Here is a 16019-nt window from a genome sequence, read left to right as displayed (position 1 = left end):
ACTTTTGCCAAATTCTGTCTAAAAAGGGGGAGTAATAGTAGTATTATGCTTGCTATTATGTATGATGTATGGCAGTAGGATACGATGTATGCATGCATGATTGATACGATGTATGGCAGTAGGATACGATGTATGCATGATTCATGATTTTGAGGGGGAGTTGTATGTATATGATCTTGAGGGGGAGACTGCTGCTGCTGATGATGACTGATGTAAGCTACTAGAAGCTGATAGAAGATGCTGCAGTAAGAGCATGAAGACAGGGGGAGCAGAAAGCTGATGTCACAAGAGATGTCTTGACATCCTGGAAAGACTAGTAGCTGATAGAAGATGCTGCAGTAAGCATGAAGACAGGGGGAGCAGAAGCAGAAAGCTGATGTCACGTGAGATGTCTTGACATCCTGGAGAAGACTTGTAGATTTGCAACTTGAAGAATTTCCGCTGTGCTTGATTACTCTGATAATGAAAGTTGCTGATCCCACTTGCATAACTGCTCGTACCTGCTCAGGAAGTGTCTAAGTATGTTTTAGACAAAATTTGCCAAAGGGGGAGATTGTTAGTGCTTAGCTCTACTGAGTTTTAAAAAGGTTGGCTAAGATTTTGTTAAAACATAAGCACTTAGACAATGAAGGAAAACTGGAGTTGCTGCACATGATGTCCAACGTTATGTCAAGGAATAAGATCGGGCTGCACAATGCACAAGGCAAGATGAAATGTCAAATGAAGAATTGAAGTTGCAGGATCCACGATGTCGGATACAATGTCCTGACATCTTGCCCGAAAATACTGGAGTTGCTGCACAATGCATAAGTCAAGATAAAATGTCAAATGAAGAATTGAAGCTGCAGAATCCACGATGTCGGATACGATGTCCTGACATCCGGCCCGATAATACTGGACATATAATTCTGTTATATCTTTAACAGATTATTGTGCAGTTAGCAAGAGATAAGATGATCTATCTTCTGGAACGAATTAAAAGATAATTAAAGTTCGAATTTCAAAGTAGAAGAGTTCTTTCAGGGATTAAAGATTAAAGATAAAAACTAAAAGATCAAACTGTATCTTTTAGTTCTTTAACTGCAGATTTTCAGGAAGAATGATAGATCTCCTCCAGCACAAGCCGTTGCAGCCCAGAAACGCACATTGCTATATAAACATGGAGGCTGCACGAGTTATGTACCAAGTCCGGGATTGAAGAGTTATTTTGTGAGTTTTGGGACTTGAGTCTTTTGTGAGCCACCTTGATGGTACCCTAACATCAAGTGTTGGACCTGAGTGTGTAGAGTTGATCTCTTGTGTGTAGAGTTGATCTCTTGTGTGTAGAGTTGATCTCTTGTGTGTAGAGTTGATCTCTAGTGTGTAGAGTTGATCTCTTTTGTTCAGAGTTGATCTCTGGTGTGTCTTTGATTTATTTGTAAACACGGGAGAGTGTTTGAGAGGGAGTGAGCGGGGTTTCTCATATCTAAGAGTGGCTCTTAGGTAGAGATCGCACGGGTAGTGGTTAGGTGAGAAGGTTGTAAACAGTGGCTGTTAGACCTTGAACTAACACTATTTTAGTGGATTTCCTCCCTGGCTTGGTAGCCCCCAGATGTAGGTGAGGTTGCACCGAACTGGGTTAACAATTCTCTTGTGTTATTTACTTGTTTAATTTGTTCATACAGTTAAAGACAATCTGCATGTTCTGAAGCGTGATGTCGTGACATCCTGTACGACATCTGTCCCCAGTATCAGAATTTCAAGGACCATTTAAGGCGTTGGACCTTAAAACGGTTTTTAGTGACTTTTGCGGACAAAGCTTGATTTTGTGAGTTTATTTAGCCTTAGTTTCACTTTAGTTATTAGTCAATTCAATTAAGAAAGGAAAATCCCAAAGAGAAACGTCCGATTGATTTTTTTGATTATTTTACTAAAAAAATATTTTTTGATTATTATATTATTATTTTACCTTTTTTTTTGTTTTAAACGTGGTTACGGCATGACTGAACGGTCGGATTTCATTTTAACAGAAATTAAAAGATGTTACAATTCAAATGATCGGTGGAAATTTATTTTATTTTTTTTATTAGGCGAGAAGATGACTTAAATAAATGACTAAAGCACGTCAAAAGGGGGTACGGAAAGTAAATGAAATGAAAATAAAAGCATGTGAAACAAATGGGGACCACTAAAGGTACATAGAATGAATTGAAAAGTTCAATTTCGGGAACTTATCAGTTGAAGACCGAAGAGCAACGAAGAATGGTGGAAAATCTTTGCGAAATCACCCACGGAAACGTCTCGGAAGCGATACGGAAGCGTCTTGGCTTGGATTTTCTTCACAGAAACAATTTTTCTCACTAATTTTAAGTGATCCTCAGATACCAGGAGGGTTGAACCTTTTTGTTCTTCCCTCCTCCCCCTATTTATAGGGAAAAGAGGGAGAAGCTTGCCACCCAGCTCGGAGGAACTTCCTGGAAGGCCCAAGTGGGCCTGGTTGCTATTTGCACCCCCTGTTTACTAAATACACCCCCTGCCTTTTTTTGCTGATTCTTTTTCCATAACGTTACGAAACTTTACGAATTATGTAATGATACTTGTTTCCTTTTCGTAATGTCATGAAACCTTACGGATTACGTAATCATCCCTTTTTTGGCTTCCGGAATATTACGGAACTTCACGGATTGTGCAACAATGCTTCCTTTTAACTTTCGGCATGTCACGGAACTTCACGGATTGTGCAATAATGCTTTCTTTTGACTTCTGGCATGTCACAGAACTTCACGGATTGCCTAACGATGGGTGCCAAGTACCTCGAAGCAGTCAAGCAAAGGTTGCATGTCATCAAACAATGGTCCTCGGACGAAATTAGGGTATGACAATTGGTGAAGGGGAAAAACTTATCATAATTTAATATTAATAACAAAACCTCAAAGAGAGTTATGCTTAATCCTCAAGAGAAAACAACACTAGAGATTCAGCCTTCCATTAACAGCAGAAACGAAAACAAAAACAGAAATACAAATAGAACAGAAACAAACAACAACAAATACGAAATGGAACCCAACTAACCAGAACGAAACTGGAAACAGCAAACGAAATACAGAACTGGAACGAAATACAACCCAACAACAAAAACAAAATACAGCAACTAGAAACTAATTGCAACACATAAACAAAAATGAATCTACAAACAGAAATCAAAAATGAAATTGCAATTGGAAACAAAATGCAAAAACAAATATGAAATCAAAGGTAGAAAACGAACTGAAATTAGAAGACATAAATGAAAACGAAACTGGAATTAAAAGCAGAAAATGAAACTGGAATTTGAAGTAGAAAATGAAAATGGAGTTGCTACGCGAACAATACCATGCGCATGAACAGTAACACGATAAATTGAAAATGAAACCATACCATCTCTCCCTCCGTGAACAGTAACCGGACCACTCCTAAAACCCTAGTAGCTGGGCTCACTAAAGGTCATTAGGCAAGGTACGCACTCTATCTCTCAAGTGTCTAGGCAGTCATGAAAATCCTAGTAACCGGACCACACCTGAGTTAAAGAATCAAGACAGTCATGAAAATCATCCAAGCACCTCAAACATGACAAGGTAGTCAATCAGCTCAAGAATTGAATGAAAAGTGATAAAGCCTCACAAGATATGCACTCTATCTCTCAAGTGTCTAGGCTACTGTTTACTCTTAGAGCACCCATGAAAAACAAACACCACATAGACTTGACAAGACTCTAAAATTGACAACCAAACACCACAAACACATGCCCATGAGGATCAAAAGGTCTTTTAAGGTTGTAATGGGGCCAGGGACAAGGTAGAGGAAAGTATGGGATAAGTAGCTAAAACCCAAAGGAATAGAGGAGTAATGGGGAATAAGTGGAAATTAAGCAAAAGTAGTAAACCCAAAACCAAAATTAAAAATTAAGCATAAAAAGTAAACCCAAAACCTCCAATATCAACAAAATCAACCAAGTCCTCAAACCAGTCCAAGTCCTTAAAACAAGACCTCGTTTATTCAACTTCATTCTTTTTCTGTTTTTCTCTTCTTTTTTTCCTTTTTTTATTGAACATTAACATTTGAAAGCATTTTGAATATTTGTAAAATAAAGCAACAATTAGGCAAAATATGTATATACATCAAGCATGGCCAAAAAAACATATCATCCAATGAAACATACCCTCTGTCATACTCTAATTTTGTCCGGAGACCATTGTTTGTCGGCATGCGACCTTCGTTTGACCATCTCAAAATGTTTAACACCCATTGTTGTGGAATCCGTAAAGTTTCGAGATGTTTCGAGAAGAAACAGTCAAAAACACGAAAATGGGAGTGTATTTAGCAAAGTGGGGTGTGTGTAAATAAACTGTTACACTCTATGAAATGTTGTCGAAGTATTGGCGATCAAAATTGCCATTCCTTGGGTTATAGGGTTTAACCAAGCTCATGCTTTTATGAAAAGGTTCATCAAGTCAAGTTGAAGTATGGAAGTAACCACCATGCAAAAATTGGGGCAAAAGATGGATCGAGTTACATCACTGCTTCGTCTACTGCCAAACACATTTAGGACTGTTGATGTCCTTGTTACTTCCAGTTTCACCTAGACAAAGATGTCATGGACGATGTGGAAAATCTAAATTGATTCAACCCCATGTCTTGCTAAAAATTTGCAATACTTCAACTGTGCATCATTCGTATACATCCATGCTTTTCATTGGTTGCATTGCTCATTGCATTCTTTCCTTGAAAAAAAAAACGAACTTAATCATTGTTATCAAAAGGAAAGAACACACTTTACGACGCCCTTACCGAACCTGTGCTAGAGCTAGAGTAATGGGTGAAGTAGAGGAGGTGCAAGAGTAGATGAAGGCCGAAATGGAGGCCATGAAAGATAAAATGGCCACAATGATGGAGGCCATGATGAGCATGAAGAAGATAATGGAAGCCAATGCGGTTGCAATTGCCGCTACCAGCGCTGTTGCTAAGGTGAACCCGATGCCCCCATCTAGCCTCAACCAAATGAATCATCCAACCTCAGATATGGTAGGCAAAGATTTGGGATGTACGGGCAGCCCCCATTATGCGCAAATTCAAAACAAGCACGCCTTCCCACCATATGGCTTGCTTACCAACTATACACCACCCAATGTGGCGTACACTCCCAGTGAGAATGTCAATAACTCCACTCCCATACTCATTGAGAGCCGACACCCCCAAACTGATCATGCACATGTCTATCAAACCGTGGGGGAGACACATGAAATTCCCCATCACAACCTAGCCGACTTCGAGCCTTGCCTCGGATATGCCACTGAAGGGCAAGTAGTTGGTGGTATACTCCTGCAAAACACTTTGGAGGGCCCTCAGTATCACCCATAACCACACCTCTTGCATTCCATAGTGGGTAAAAACCCTCATGCTATGGTAGAAGTGGGAAAGTTGGATCATCTAGAGGAAAGGCTTAGGGCCATTGAAGGAGGTGAAGATTATGTCTTTGCTAACCTAGAGGAGTTGTTCCTAGTACCCAATATCATCACCCCTCCCAAGATCAATGTTCCGGACTTTGACAAGTACAAGGGGACAACTTGCCCCAAGAACCATCTAAAGATGTATTGTCGGAAGATGGGGGCATACGCAAAAGATGAGGAACTGTTGATACATTTCTTCCGAGAAAGTCTTATTGGTGTAGCTGCTACCTGGTACACTAACTTGGAACCTTCCCGAGTCCATTCTTGGAAAGACCTAATGGTTGCCTTCGTTAGGCAGTATCAGTACAATTCTGATATGGCTCCGGATAGGATGCAACTACAGAATGTGTGCAAAAAGGGGCACGAATCTTTCAAAGAATACGCCCAAAGGTGGAGAGACCTGGCAGCTCAAGTGGCACCTCCAATGATGGAGAAAGAGATGATCACAATAATAGTAGACACATTACCAGTGTTTTACTATGAAAAAATGGTGGGGTACGCACCTTCAAGCTTTACGGATTTGGTCTTCGTCGGTGAAAGGATCTAAGTGGGCATGAAAAGAGGCAAATATGATCATCCTGCTTTGATGAATGCGAAAACTGGGGCAAATAAAGAGGATGAGAATGAGGGAGAAACCCTTGCTATGACTGTCATTCCTACACGGTCAAATTTCCCATCAGCCCAACAATGTCATTACTCAGCCAATAACAGTCCCTCTCACCCAATCATCCACAAAGGTCATCCCTAAATCAACCACAAATTCTGTCTAACGCACTTCCAATGATGAACACCACCTTTAGCACAAACCAAAACACCAATCAAAAAGGAATTTTGCAGCAAAAAGCCTGTAGGATTCACCCCAAATTACTGTGTCATATGCTAACTTGCTCCCATATCTACTCGATAATTCAATGGTTGCTATAACCCCAGCCAAGGTTCCTCAACCTCCATTTTTCTGAGGATACGACTCAAACGCAACATGTGCATATCATGGAGGAGTTCCAGGACATTCCATTGAGCACTGTATGACCTTGAAGCGTAAGGTGCAAAGTCTAATTAATGCAGGCTGGCTGAAATTTGAGGAGAATCGCTTGTGAATCCTAACATTGACAAGCAACACCACACATGGTGCAATTTTGAAAGCTGTTGTTAGATGTCTCTAATGACACATCGGGATTTTCAAGTTTATGCCATTATTGTAAACCACAGTTACAATGCTAAATAAAATGGATAAATTTGACATCTTTGTCCCTCATCCTCTCGTAATTACATCTTTGCTTCCACTGGAATGTGGGTGCAAGCCATTGGTTTGTTTGCTCAAGCGACCTACGCTCCTAAGTTTGGACTTCCAAGACCGTTCAATCAGAAATTACTCGTGTTACACATTTGGTGAGGATGCCGTAAACAACGAGTAAAGCATAAAAGTTCAAAAAAGAAAAAGAAAAAAAAAACATTTGATTGACTGTGTTTTCAAGTAAAAATATAGACATTCATGTGAGCTCATTTTATCATTCCTGAAAGTTTGTCTTTTTTAGATAGAAGTGAGTTATCAAGAATATGAGTCATTTGACTTAACCCGTCAACTGAAAAAATTCTTCAACTATTTCTCGTCCTTGAAAAATCACTACTTGAAAAATGCAATTTAGCAACCAAAATTAGCGACCGAATTGGCGACCACAAAGTTAGCGTTGCAACTCGCGACTGAATTTGCGACTGAAGTTGATCATGATGTGTAACCTGTGTCAGCAATTGAATTAGCGACCAAAATGAGTGGTCGCTGAATACTTCGGTGGCCATTTCGGTTGCATTATATGTAAAAAAAACAAGAGTACTTTAGCCACCGAAATAACGACCGATATGTAGTTGAAGATAGGAACCGAAGCAATTTCGGTGGCTATATGAAGATTATAGCGACCGAAAATTATTTGGTCACTGATATTAACGTTTTCAGATTAGCAACCGAATTAGTGACTGAAATAACTTTTTTCTATATAAGTGAAGTAACAAAATTTTTATTTATCATAAATTGTAATAAATATATAATGCACTTAAATATATTTTGTACTATAAAATATTGAAATTAGTATATTAGTAATATTTTTCAATTATGAATATAATATTTACATTATTTGATTAAGATAAATAAGCCATGCTTATCATTAGTCTTTTAATTTGTGTTTTTTACAAAGTAAATATTTAAAAATGATAATAAAAACCCTTTATATTATGAAAATATATGATTATCAAAATTTATAAAATTAAGTAATTCAAAATTAAATATAAGGTATAAGTGTAACACCAATTATTAAATAAGTTTAAATATGACATAAGTAAAATTTATGCATTGAAGAAGACCCAATTTGACTTTAGTACAACATGTGCATTGAACAAGGTCCAATAAGCTACAATGCGTAACATATGCATTCACTAAAATCCCAAATTTACTTTAATTTAAGGCTTAATTGCAAAATATGTCCCCCTATTTTACCTATAATTTCACCAAATTAGTCCTCCTATTTTTTTAATTCATTATTTTAGTCGGTGATTTTAAGTAGGGGTAGGTAAACAAGTTTGGGTCCATGGATCGGATAACAGGGCCTGTGGTTTGCGCAGGCGACAAACCATTTTTTTTATAAAATTCATGGCTATACAAGATTTTGGGTCCGTCCAGCATAATCCACAAGTTGTGTGGGTTTGGACGACGGGGTTCATGGGTTGACCCGCAAACCCACAACTACTAACCAAGACCAAGGCAAACCCAAACCAAATTAATCCTAAATGCCTAATCCAAAATTTCTTTTCATTTATGTTGAAAATTTATCTGGTGGTGTTAAAATTTTTGTAATTGAGTATTTGTTAGAGAATTATTAAGATTTTTTTAAAAAAATATATAATTGAGTGTAATTGACTTTTTTTCAGAGAAAAAACTATATTTATTTTCAAATTTAAGTGTTTCTTAAAAAACTAGTGTCGCGAGACGGGTGCGGACTAATGTATTAAGTTCTTGTAAGAGTGCGGGATAGACTGGTCTGTCTGCTACCAATATGGGCTTACACGGGACGAGTCGGCCCGCTTACCCACTCCTAATTTTAACCGTTGATGGTTAAATTTCAAACATTGATTATAATAAAAAGTTGACTAACATTTTCTTCAAAAAATAAAAAATTTTAAAATGCTTGAGGAAGGACAAGAACCATGATGTTTAGAATGAGAAATACACTCCTTTATATGACGACATCTAAGTGCTCATTTGAATATTTGGTGCAAAATATAATACTAATATAAATTTTATGCAAAAATAGTTCAAATTCATTTTTTTATTTATTATATTTTTGTAATCTTATATATTATATTTTAAAATATAACATATAAGATTAAATTCTATTTTCACATAAATTAGAATATTTATATTTATATAAGTTTTTTATTTTATATATTATATTTATCTTTTAAAATAATGTTTCTGATTTAATGACAACATTTTTTTATCTATATTAAGAAATTCATGTTATTTATTGTAATATAGATAAAAATACCGTAAAAAAATTACATAAATAAATATTTTAAAAATAGAAAATATTCTCATTTTATTTAAGTACATTTATTTACTATATAATTTAATTCTTTAAAAAATTAACCACTTGATTAGATAAAGTTAAATATAAATAAAAAATACTATTCTAATAAATAATAAAAATATCTTACTCTTAATATATATAAAAAATATTATTCTCATAAATTAGAATATGTATATTTATATAAGTTTTTTATTTTATATATTATATTTATCTTTTAAAATAATATTTCTGATTTAATCTGAACAAATATTTAATTATTAATCAATCGAAACAAATATAAATTAAATGTAGTTTAATTTAATTCATAATTAATTAACCACATATTTAATTAATAAGACACGATCATAAGATAATTAATCAAATATTATTTAATTAAATTTGTATATATCTATTCAAAGAAGCTAATATAATAAAATTCGATAAGAACAAATAAATTATATATATATATATATATATATATATATATATATATATATATATATATATATATATATATCATTTTTTTAAAATTATAACTTTTTTACCTAGTTCATATCTCCGTACACACACAGTTAAAGCAATAAAATCGTCTTTCAAATCCATTTTGACGACAGTTTATATTCCCCAATAACCGGACCAAACACACAGTCCAAATCCTTTGAGCCCTAATTTCTCAAATCATAACCTTTCACTCCATCGCTCCAACCCCTAATTCCTATCAACGCTTTTGCTGTCGTCGCTCGCCAGGTACTTTGCCATTTTTTCGCATGTTCTGTGATTTTTTATTCTAAATTTGATTTTTTGTAAATGTGTTTGTGGTTTCACGGTTGATATTACGGTTGTTGTTGTTATTGTTTTGAGGAAGTTGAGATTGGTTTTTAGTTTTGTTTTTGAATTTGTGGTGTTGTGTTTGTTAGGGTTTTGATTGAGATTTGTTCTGCACGGGTTCGAAGAACAAGTAGTTAGAGAAAGATGCTAGAGAATCTTCAGGTTCCTCCGTCGACAACGGAATCGGCCCCAGTGCTGAAGCGCTATGCTCCACCCAACCAGAGGTAATGTATTTTCTTTTATATTTTATACATATTATCACTTTCTTTTTCAATTCCTAATTTTTCCCATTCTTTCTTTTGCAAGAACGTTTCTGCTAACAGGCGCAAATCATTTGGTAAGCTCACTCCTTATTTTCTCCCAATCTTTTTATTCACATGCACTTTGCTAACTTTTTTTTTTCTTTTTTCAAATGGGTATTTAGTAATGTCAAAGAAATATAGCCCCCTTGTTTTTTCTAATGAGCATGATGTGCTTTATTTAGTAAAATTAATACTCTTACTGCGTAGATTTTTTTTAATCTAAACAGAGATATTACAAGAACCCAATTAAAGTAAAACTTTTTTATTAAGGAAGAAAATCTGTTTTGATTTAAATAAAATTATTATAAACAATAAAAATTTTCTTATTAATTTTTAATAGTTATATATCTAAGAGTTGAACTCGAAAAACTCAAATATTAATTAAGCTAAATAATCCCACGCGTTTGATGGTTAATATCTCCATTGTTGTTAGCGGTAGTTGCACACCTTTTCCTATTTGCATATCATATGTGACTCCAACTTTAATTTGATAATCCCTTGTGGAGGCCCATGTCCCCTTTCTTCCCATGCTTTTTCTTTTGGTCTTCTCCTAGTTATTTTCAGTGCTTCCCTCTCTCGTTTTCCACAGAGAGAGCCTCTAAAAGTCTCACCAGCTTTTTCATTATTGTATTCTTATGGTAATCCCACCAGCCACATAGTTGGACCACAGCAGTTGGGGGAATTATTGTGGGAGTTTATAGCCCAGCAACTCAACAAATAAAGGGGATTTCAAATGCAAAATCTTCATAAATTTTCTTTGGAGTCTTTAGCGGAAGTTTTTTTAAAATTTATTTATCGAAATATATATTTATTTTAATATAATAAGTATATTTTTTATTTTTATAATGTATTTTTATAAATTATTTTTGTTTTAAAAAATTTACTTATTTTAAGAAATAAATTCCATCAATTTCTTAAAAAAATATTTATTTTAAAATTATTTTTAGTCTTGTGTTGAAGTTATTTAGATTTGGTAGCCAAAGTAAACTATATCATGCATCAATATTTATTTACTTCACTTTTATGATGCTAACTAAATTCTACTGATATATATTTTTATGTCACTTTCTTTTGAATATATACAGAATATATTTTGTAAAATTACTCTATAAAATTAAGGACCTAATAATTAGTTAGCTGGCAACAGATATAAAAGCTAATAGTTAGAACATATTAAATCTATTTCATCAAAGTTTGTGTTGCGATTAAATTTACGAAAACAAGTAGTCATGACTTGAAATGATGTGTGACCATTTTTCTTTATCCCAATAATAAAATAAAAAATGATTCCTTATTATCCAATTTGTGACAAAAAAAAAAAAACAAGAATCAACCTTACATTTTTCTTTATTCCCACCCTTACTACCGTATTAAACATTATTTATTTACATATTGTGAATCAATTTCCTGCTAACTAATTTATTTTTGCCAGATTTTGACCAGCTTTTTATTTGACTTTTTATTCTTCTATTTTTTCTATTTTTTTTAGGGATTTTGGTTCTAAGTGTCTAAATATTAATTCCTCTATAGTATTTTTACTGTATGATATTTGCTCATTGTTGATGGAATAACTATTCCTCTTATTATCCCTAACTAAAAAAGTTTAATCATATAGGAAATCCTGTATGATATTTGCAGATTTCTTTAAAAAGCTGCAAGTAAGTTTGTACTTCGATCTCTGCCTCTGGCATAAATGTATATCATTTTTGCTTTTGTTTTTTATTTAGACCCTATTTTTCTCTTAGCCGGGAGTTTATTCATTGTCTTGTTCCATTTTTGTTAAAATTGTAGGATGCAGTATCAGATGTTAAGAATGAGATAGCACAACATCTGGTTAATTTGGAAGTTTCTAACTTTAGCATGGCTCCGGTCAAGGTTTGCTGATTAGATAATTTCTGATGTCTTGGAGTGCATAAATGAGTTATTGATGCTTTGGTGCCATGTAGATTTATTGATGTTCTTTTTATTCTGATTTCTTGCTCATTCTTGCAGAGGAAATTGAATGGGCCTTAAACTCGGGAACATCGGTGAATAATACTTGGGGTAGGGCAGAACCTTGGAGATTTCTTTTTGTGAAGATAAATTAATTTCCCAATAGCTATGCATTTCAATTTTCAAATATCTGCTGGATCTCTGAAACAGAAAATTACACTGATTTAATTCTTTTTGGCACAAGGACTGAGGAGCTGACTTAATTGTAGAGACTAAATTTTTTTTTTGCCAACAGAAACATGAACTTTTATATATAAAGTGCGTATTTTAAATAGTTGATTTTCCTATTATTTTTCTAGTATCATGCTAAGGATTTTGTTTATATCCCCCACTTGCGTCAAGAGTGTCCATAAATTGAACATTTATTTTTTGTTAGAAAAACGGTTTAACTAACTTATAATTTGCAGTGCGCTTGAGCTTTTTTTGATTAAAAGAAAGATAAAGGGTCCTTCATGGCTACAGGTTTCAAACTTTTCTCCAAGCTCAGCTTCTTGAAGGGTGAGATTTTTAATTTGCATGCCAAGTAGAAATAATGTATATGACTTGTCCTTTTTCCGTCCACCTTGTTTTAATCCTAGCACCTTGTTTGTGCTTACAGGTTAGCTGGTGCAAATTTGAAGTGACTGTTGACTCTCCTAAACAAATAATGTATGTCTGTGTGTGTGTATCAGTGAAAATAAGAATATCTATGTTATTTGGTTTACTGTCAATATGCTGGAGAAGTTTGAATATAGCTGACACAGTCTTCAATGATTTGCCATTTCTGTGTTAGATATTTGTATACACATGATATGACTAGTGAGACCTACATGCATAAATTCAAGATTGTGTTTGATTTAATATATTTTGAATGGTAATGATGGATTCTTGGTGAATGACTTACCAAATTAGTGCTTATTAACAGATTTCACCAATGAATTCACTTTCTGAAAGAACATAATATTATTTCCTCAATTTCTGTGCTTATTGAATATTGATTCATGTGGGTCTTAAATTCTTGTGTTCTCTTGTTACTAACATGAACCTATAATGATACAAATCTTGAAGTTTCAAGATAGCATGCTTAGTATCATGCATTTTAAGATTTGAACCTTTGACAACTTTTTGGAACTTGTAAACTGAATAATCAGACAATTGGTCTTGGATATGCTTTTGGGCAAATCATCTAAAGCTGATACAGTGGGCATTAAACTGAATTTTTTGTTTTCTTTAAATCTTAAAATGAATTGATGCTTGAACTGTTAACACTTGTTTAGATTGTGTGTGAATATATATGCATGTATGTGATAGAACACTAATTTGATGAAGTGATAAAATAAAATATACAGAGAACACTGAATCACCCACAATACAACATATACTTGCTGTTCCAGAGACAAAAGTCTCCTATAATATACAAATAGTTGACACTTGCTGTCTCAGACCCAGAGACAGAAATCTCCTACCGAGTATTCTCTGTCCACAAACTCAAAACAACTTTACACTCATGATTGCACAACCTACTTTCAGATATATAATCTTGCTGCTTGATAAAAATAAATAAATCCTATGGCCTAACCACCGACAGTTATTTTCTACACATAAAAACTGTCATCCTACAGTTTCTAATACAAAATTAACTACTAGCAGTTGTTTTCTACACATAATTGTCATATTGAAGTTTCTAATACATAATTGATTTCTAAAGCAATTATTATCAGTTCCCATCAGCATGCCCCCATTGACTGTAATAAATATTTACTATCAAAGTTGAAGATGTTTGCTAGATAATTCACCATGTTAGATGGGGTTGCGGTGAAATTATGATAAGCAGTAACCTTTTACTGTTTGAATTTTTAGATTGACACTCCTATGATGGCTTTAGAGTGTGGAGGAGAACTGAAAGGCTGACCCGTTTTACTATTGTTCGTAAACTTGATGGGATTATATTTCCGATGGGGTTCAGCAAGGAGGTTACAGACAGAAACTTACAAGCGGGTTCAAATATTCTGTGTGCTGAAAGCAGGTAGAGACACTAAAAGATGGCTTGTGCTTATTTGCATGACCATATGTTATTCTTTGAGTTTGAATATGTTATCTAAAAATTGTGAAACTTTTCTCGGAAATTGTGATTGCTTCTAGGCTTGACATAGATCTTTTGAGTTTGTTTTCAGTGAAAGAGCTCTGTTGAACCGCTTCATGTTAGAATTGCACAAGTTGGATAGTGATGTTCTTGTTGGACACAATATTTCTGGATTTGACCTGGATGTTCTTCTCCACAGATTCCAAGTTGGAATTTTGGCTTTTCCTCAAACAATTTCTTGTCAATTTCTTGTTAACAAATTAATATTTAATAATTTTAAAAATATCACATATATAATTATGCAACAATTTTGAATAAGAAAAGAAAAAGAAAAGGAAATGTGAAATAAGATGAATGAGATAAAATGAATGAAAGATATAATTATGTAGTAAGAGATTGATTGATATTTACACTTCTTAGTACACTAATTATAAAATTTGAGGACCTACAAATAAATTGTTCTCAGTACACTAATTTGAATAATCTAGTTGTTTTTTTAATTCATTTTAAATTTAAAAATTAATTATGAAACTAGACAAAAAATATTTAAAATACATTTTAAAATGTAAAATTAGCGACCGAATTAGTAACCAAAAATATTATTATTTTTAAAACTTTATTATTTAGTAGCCACCGAATTAGCGTCCGACCTAAATTTTAATTTATTTTATATTTAAAATTTAATTTTTATTAGTGATCGAATTAGTAACCGCATCTTATTTTAATTTATTTTATAATTAAAATTTAATTTTTTATTAGCGACCGAATTAGTAACCGCATCTTATTTTAATTTATTTTATATTTAAAATTTAATTACTTGTTAGCGACCAAATTAGCTACCCCAGACTTTGGTTGCTGGTTTGGTCTCAAGTAAAATAGCAACCAAATATCTAGCGACTGAATTTTGTTTGCTTGCGATTCAGTAGTTCGGTGGCAAAATAGTAACCAAATAGAAATTCGGTCACTGAGGGTTTAGCGACTTGGGCTTTTGCAATGTACATGATTCGGTCGCTATTTCGGTGGCTAAGAGTTTTAGCAACCGAATTTAGGGATTTAGTGACCGAATATGTCGGTCGCTAAATCATGTTTTTTTTGTAGTGAATTCTTTTTGCGAGAATCAATCGTCTCTTTCATTCTTCCTTGCTACAAGGTTGTGAAAACAAAACAACAATGAATACCTCAGAGCCCTACACTGGGGCAATGAAAGGCACCATGCATAAACCTCAAGCGAACCTAGGGATAGATTAGAAGTTCTCACCCAATAGGTTCCCAGCTACAAGGTCATGACGAAAGATAACAATTGGTACCTCAAAGCCCTACACTGGGGCAATGAGGAGCACCGTGCATGATCCTCAAGCGAACCTAGGGGCAGATCAAAAGTACTCACCCGTCAATGTTTTTAAACAAAAAAAAAGGGGGACAAACCCTAGGATTTCAATGGATTGATTAAACGTCAAACGACTCCATTGTTGTCACTCCAAAATGGTCAAGTGACTAAATCAAACAGAACATACACTCTGAGGGAGTTCCAGGAGAGATTTGCAAAAGATAGGATAAGATTGCATGAATTATCACCTCTTTCAAAAGGACAGTCAATTTGTGTTTTCCGAAACAATCAAATCAAAATCAAAATCATAAAATAGGGAAAGAATGTCATGAACATTATACAACTTTCCATTACATTGCATTGTTGCATACGAAGTCCGCATTTACCACATTTCAAAACAAAGGTTGCATGCATCTGCATCCCTAAAAATCATGTTAACGACATAGATTTCCTACCTCTAATGTCCAATCTTGTGAATTTGGGATG

General features: G+C 34.1%; 1 long non-coding RNA gene across 3 annotated transcripts; it reads left to right on the top strand.

The window, feature by feature from the left end:
- The first annotated feature begins 9628 nt into the window (after positions 1 to 9628).
- LOC114381790 lies at positions 9629 to 14498 on the top strand. 3 transcript variants are annotated; one of them, XR_003660070.1, is made up of 10 exons: positions 9629 to 9769; positions 9940 to 10074; positions 10157 to 10187; positions 11768 to 11810; positions 11944 to 12027; positions 12145 to 12195; positions 12552 to 12642; positions 12743 to 12792; positions 13984 to 14149; positions 14298 to 14498. It is a non-coding gene; the product is annotated as an uncharacterized LOC114381790 (long non-coding RNA). The 3 variants fall into 3 exon arrangements; XR_003660068.1 differs by having other exon boundaries at positions 13984 to 14498; XR_003660069.1 differs by having other exon boundaries at positions 11768 to 11847; positions 13984 to 14498.
- Positions 14499 to 16019: the final 1521 nt, after the last annotated feature.

Source organism: Glycine soja, chromosome 13, assembly GCF_004193775.1.
Source record: "Glycine soja cultivar W05 chromosome 13, ASM419377v2, whole genome shotgun sequence".
Classification (NCBI taxonomy): Eukaryota; Viridiplantae; Streptophyta; class Magnoliopsida; order Fabales; family Fabaceae; genus Glycine; species Glycine soja.
Note: the sequence above shows the minus strand (reverse complement) of the source record. Positions and strands in the feature narration are given on the sequence as shown.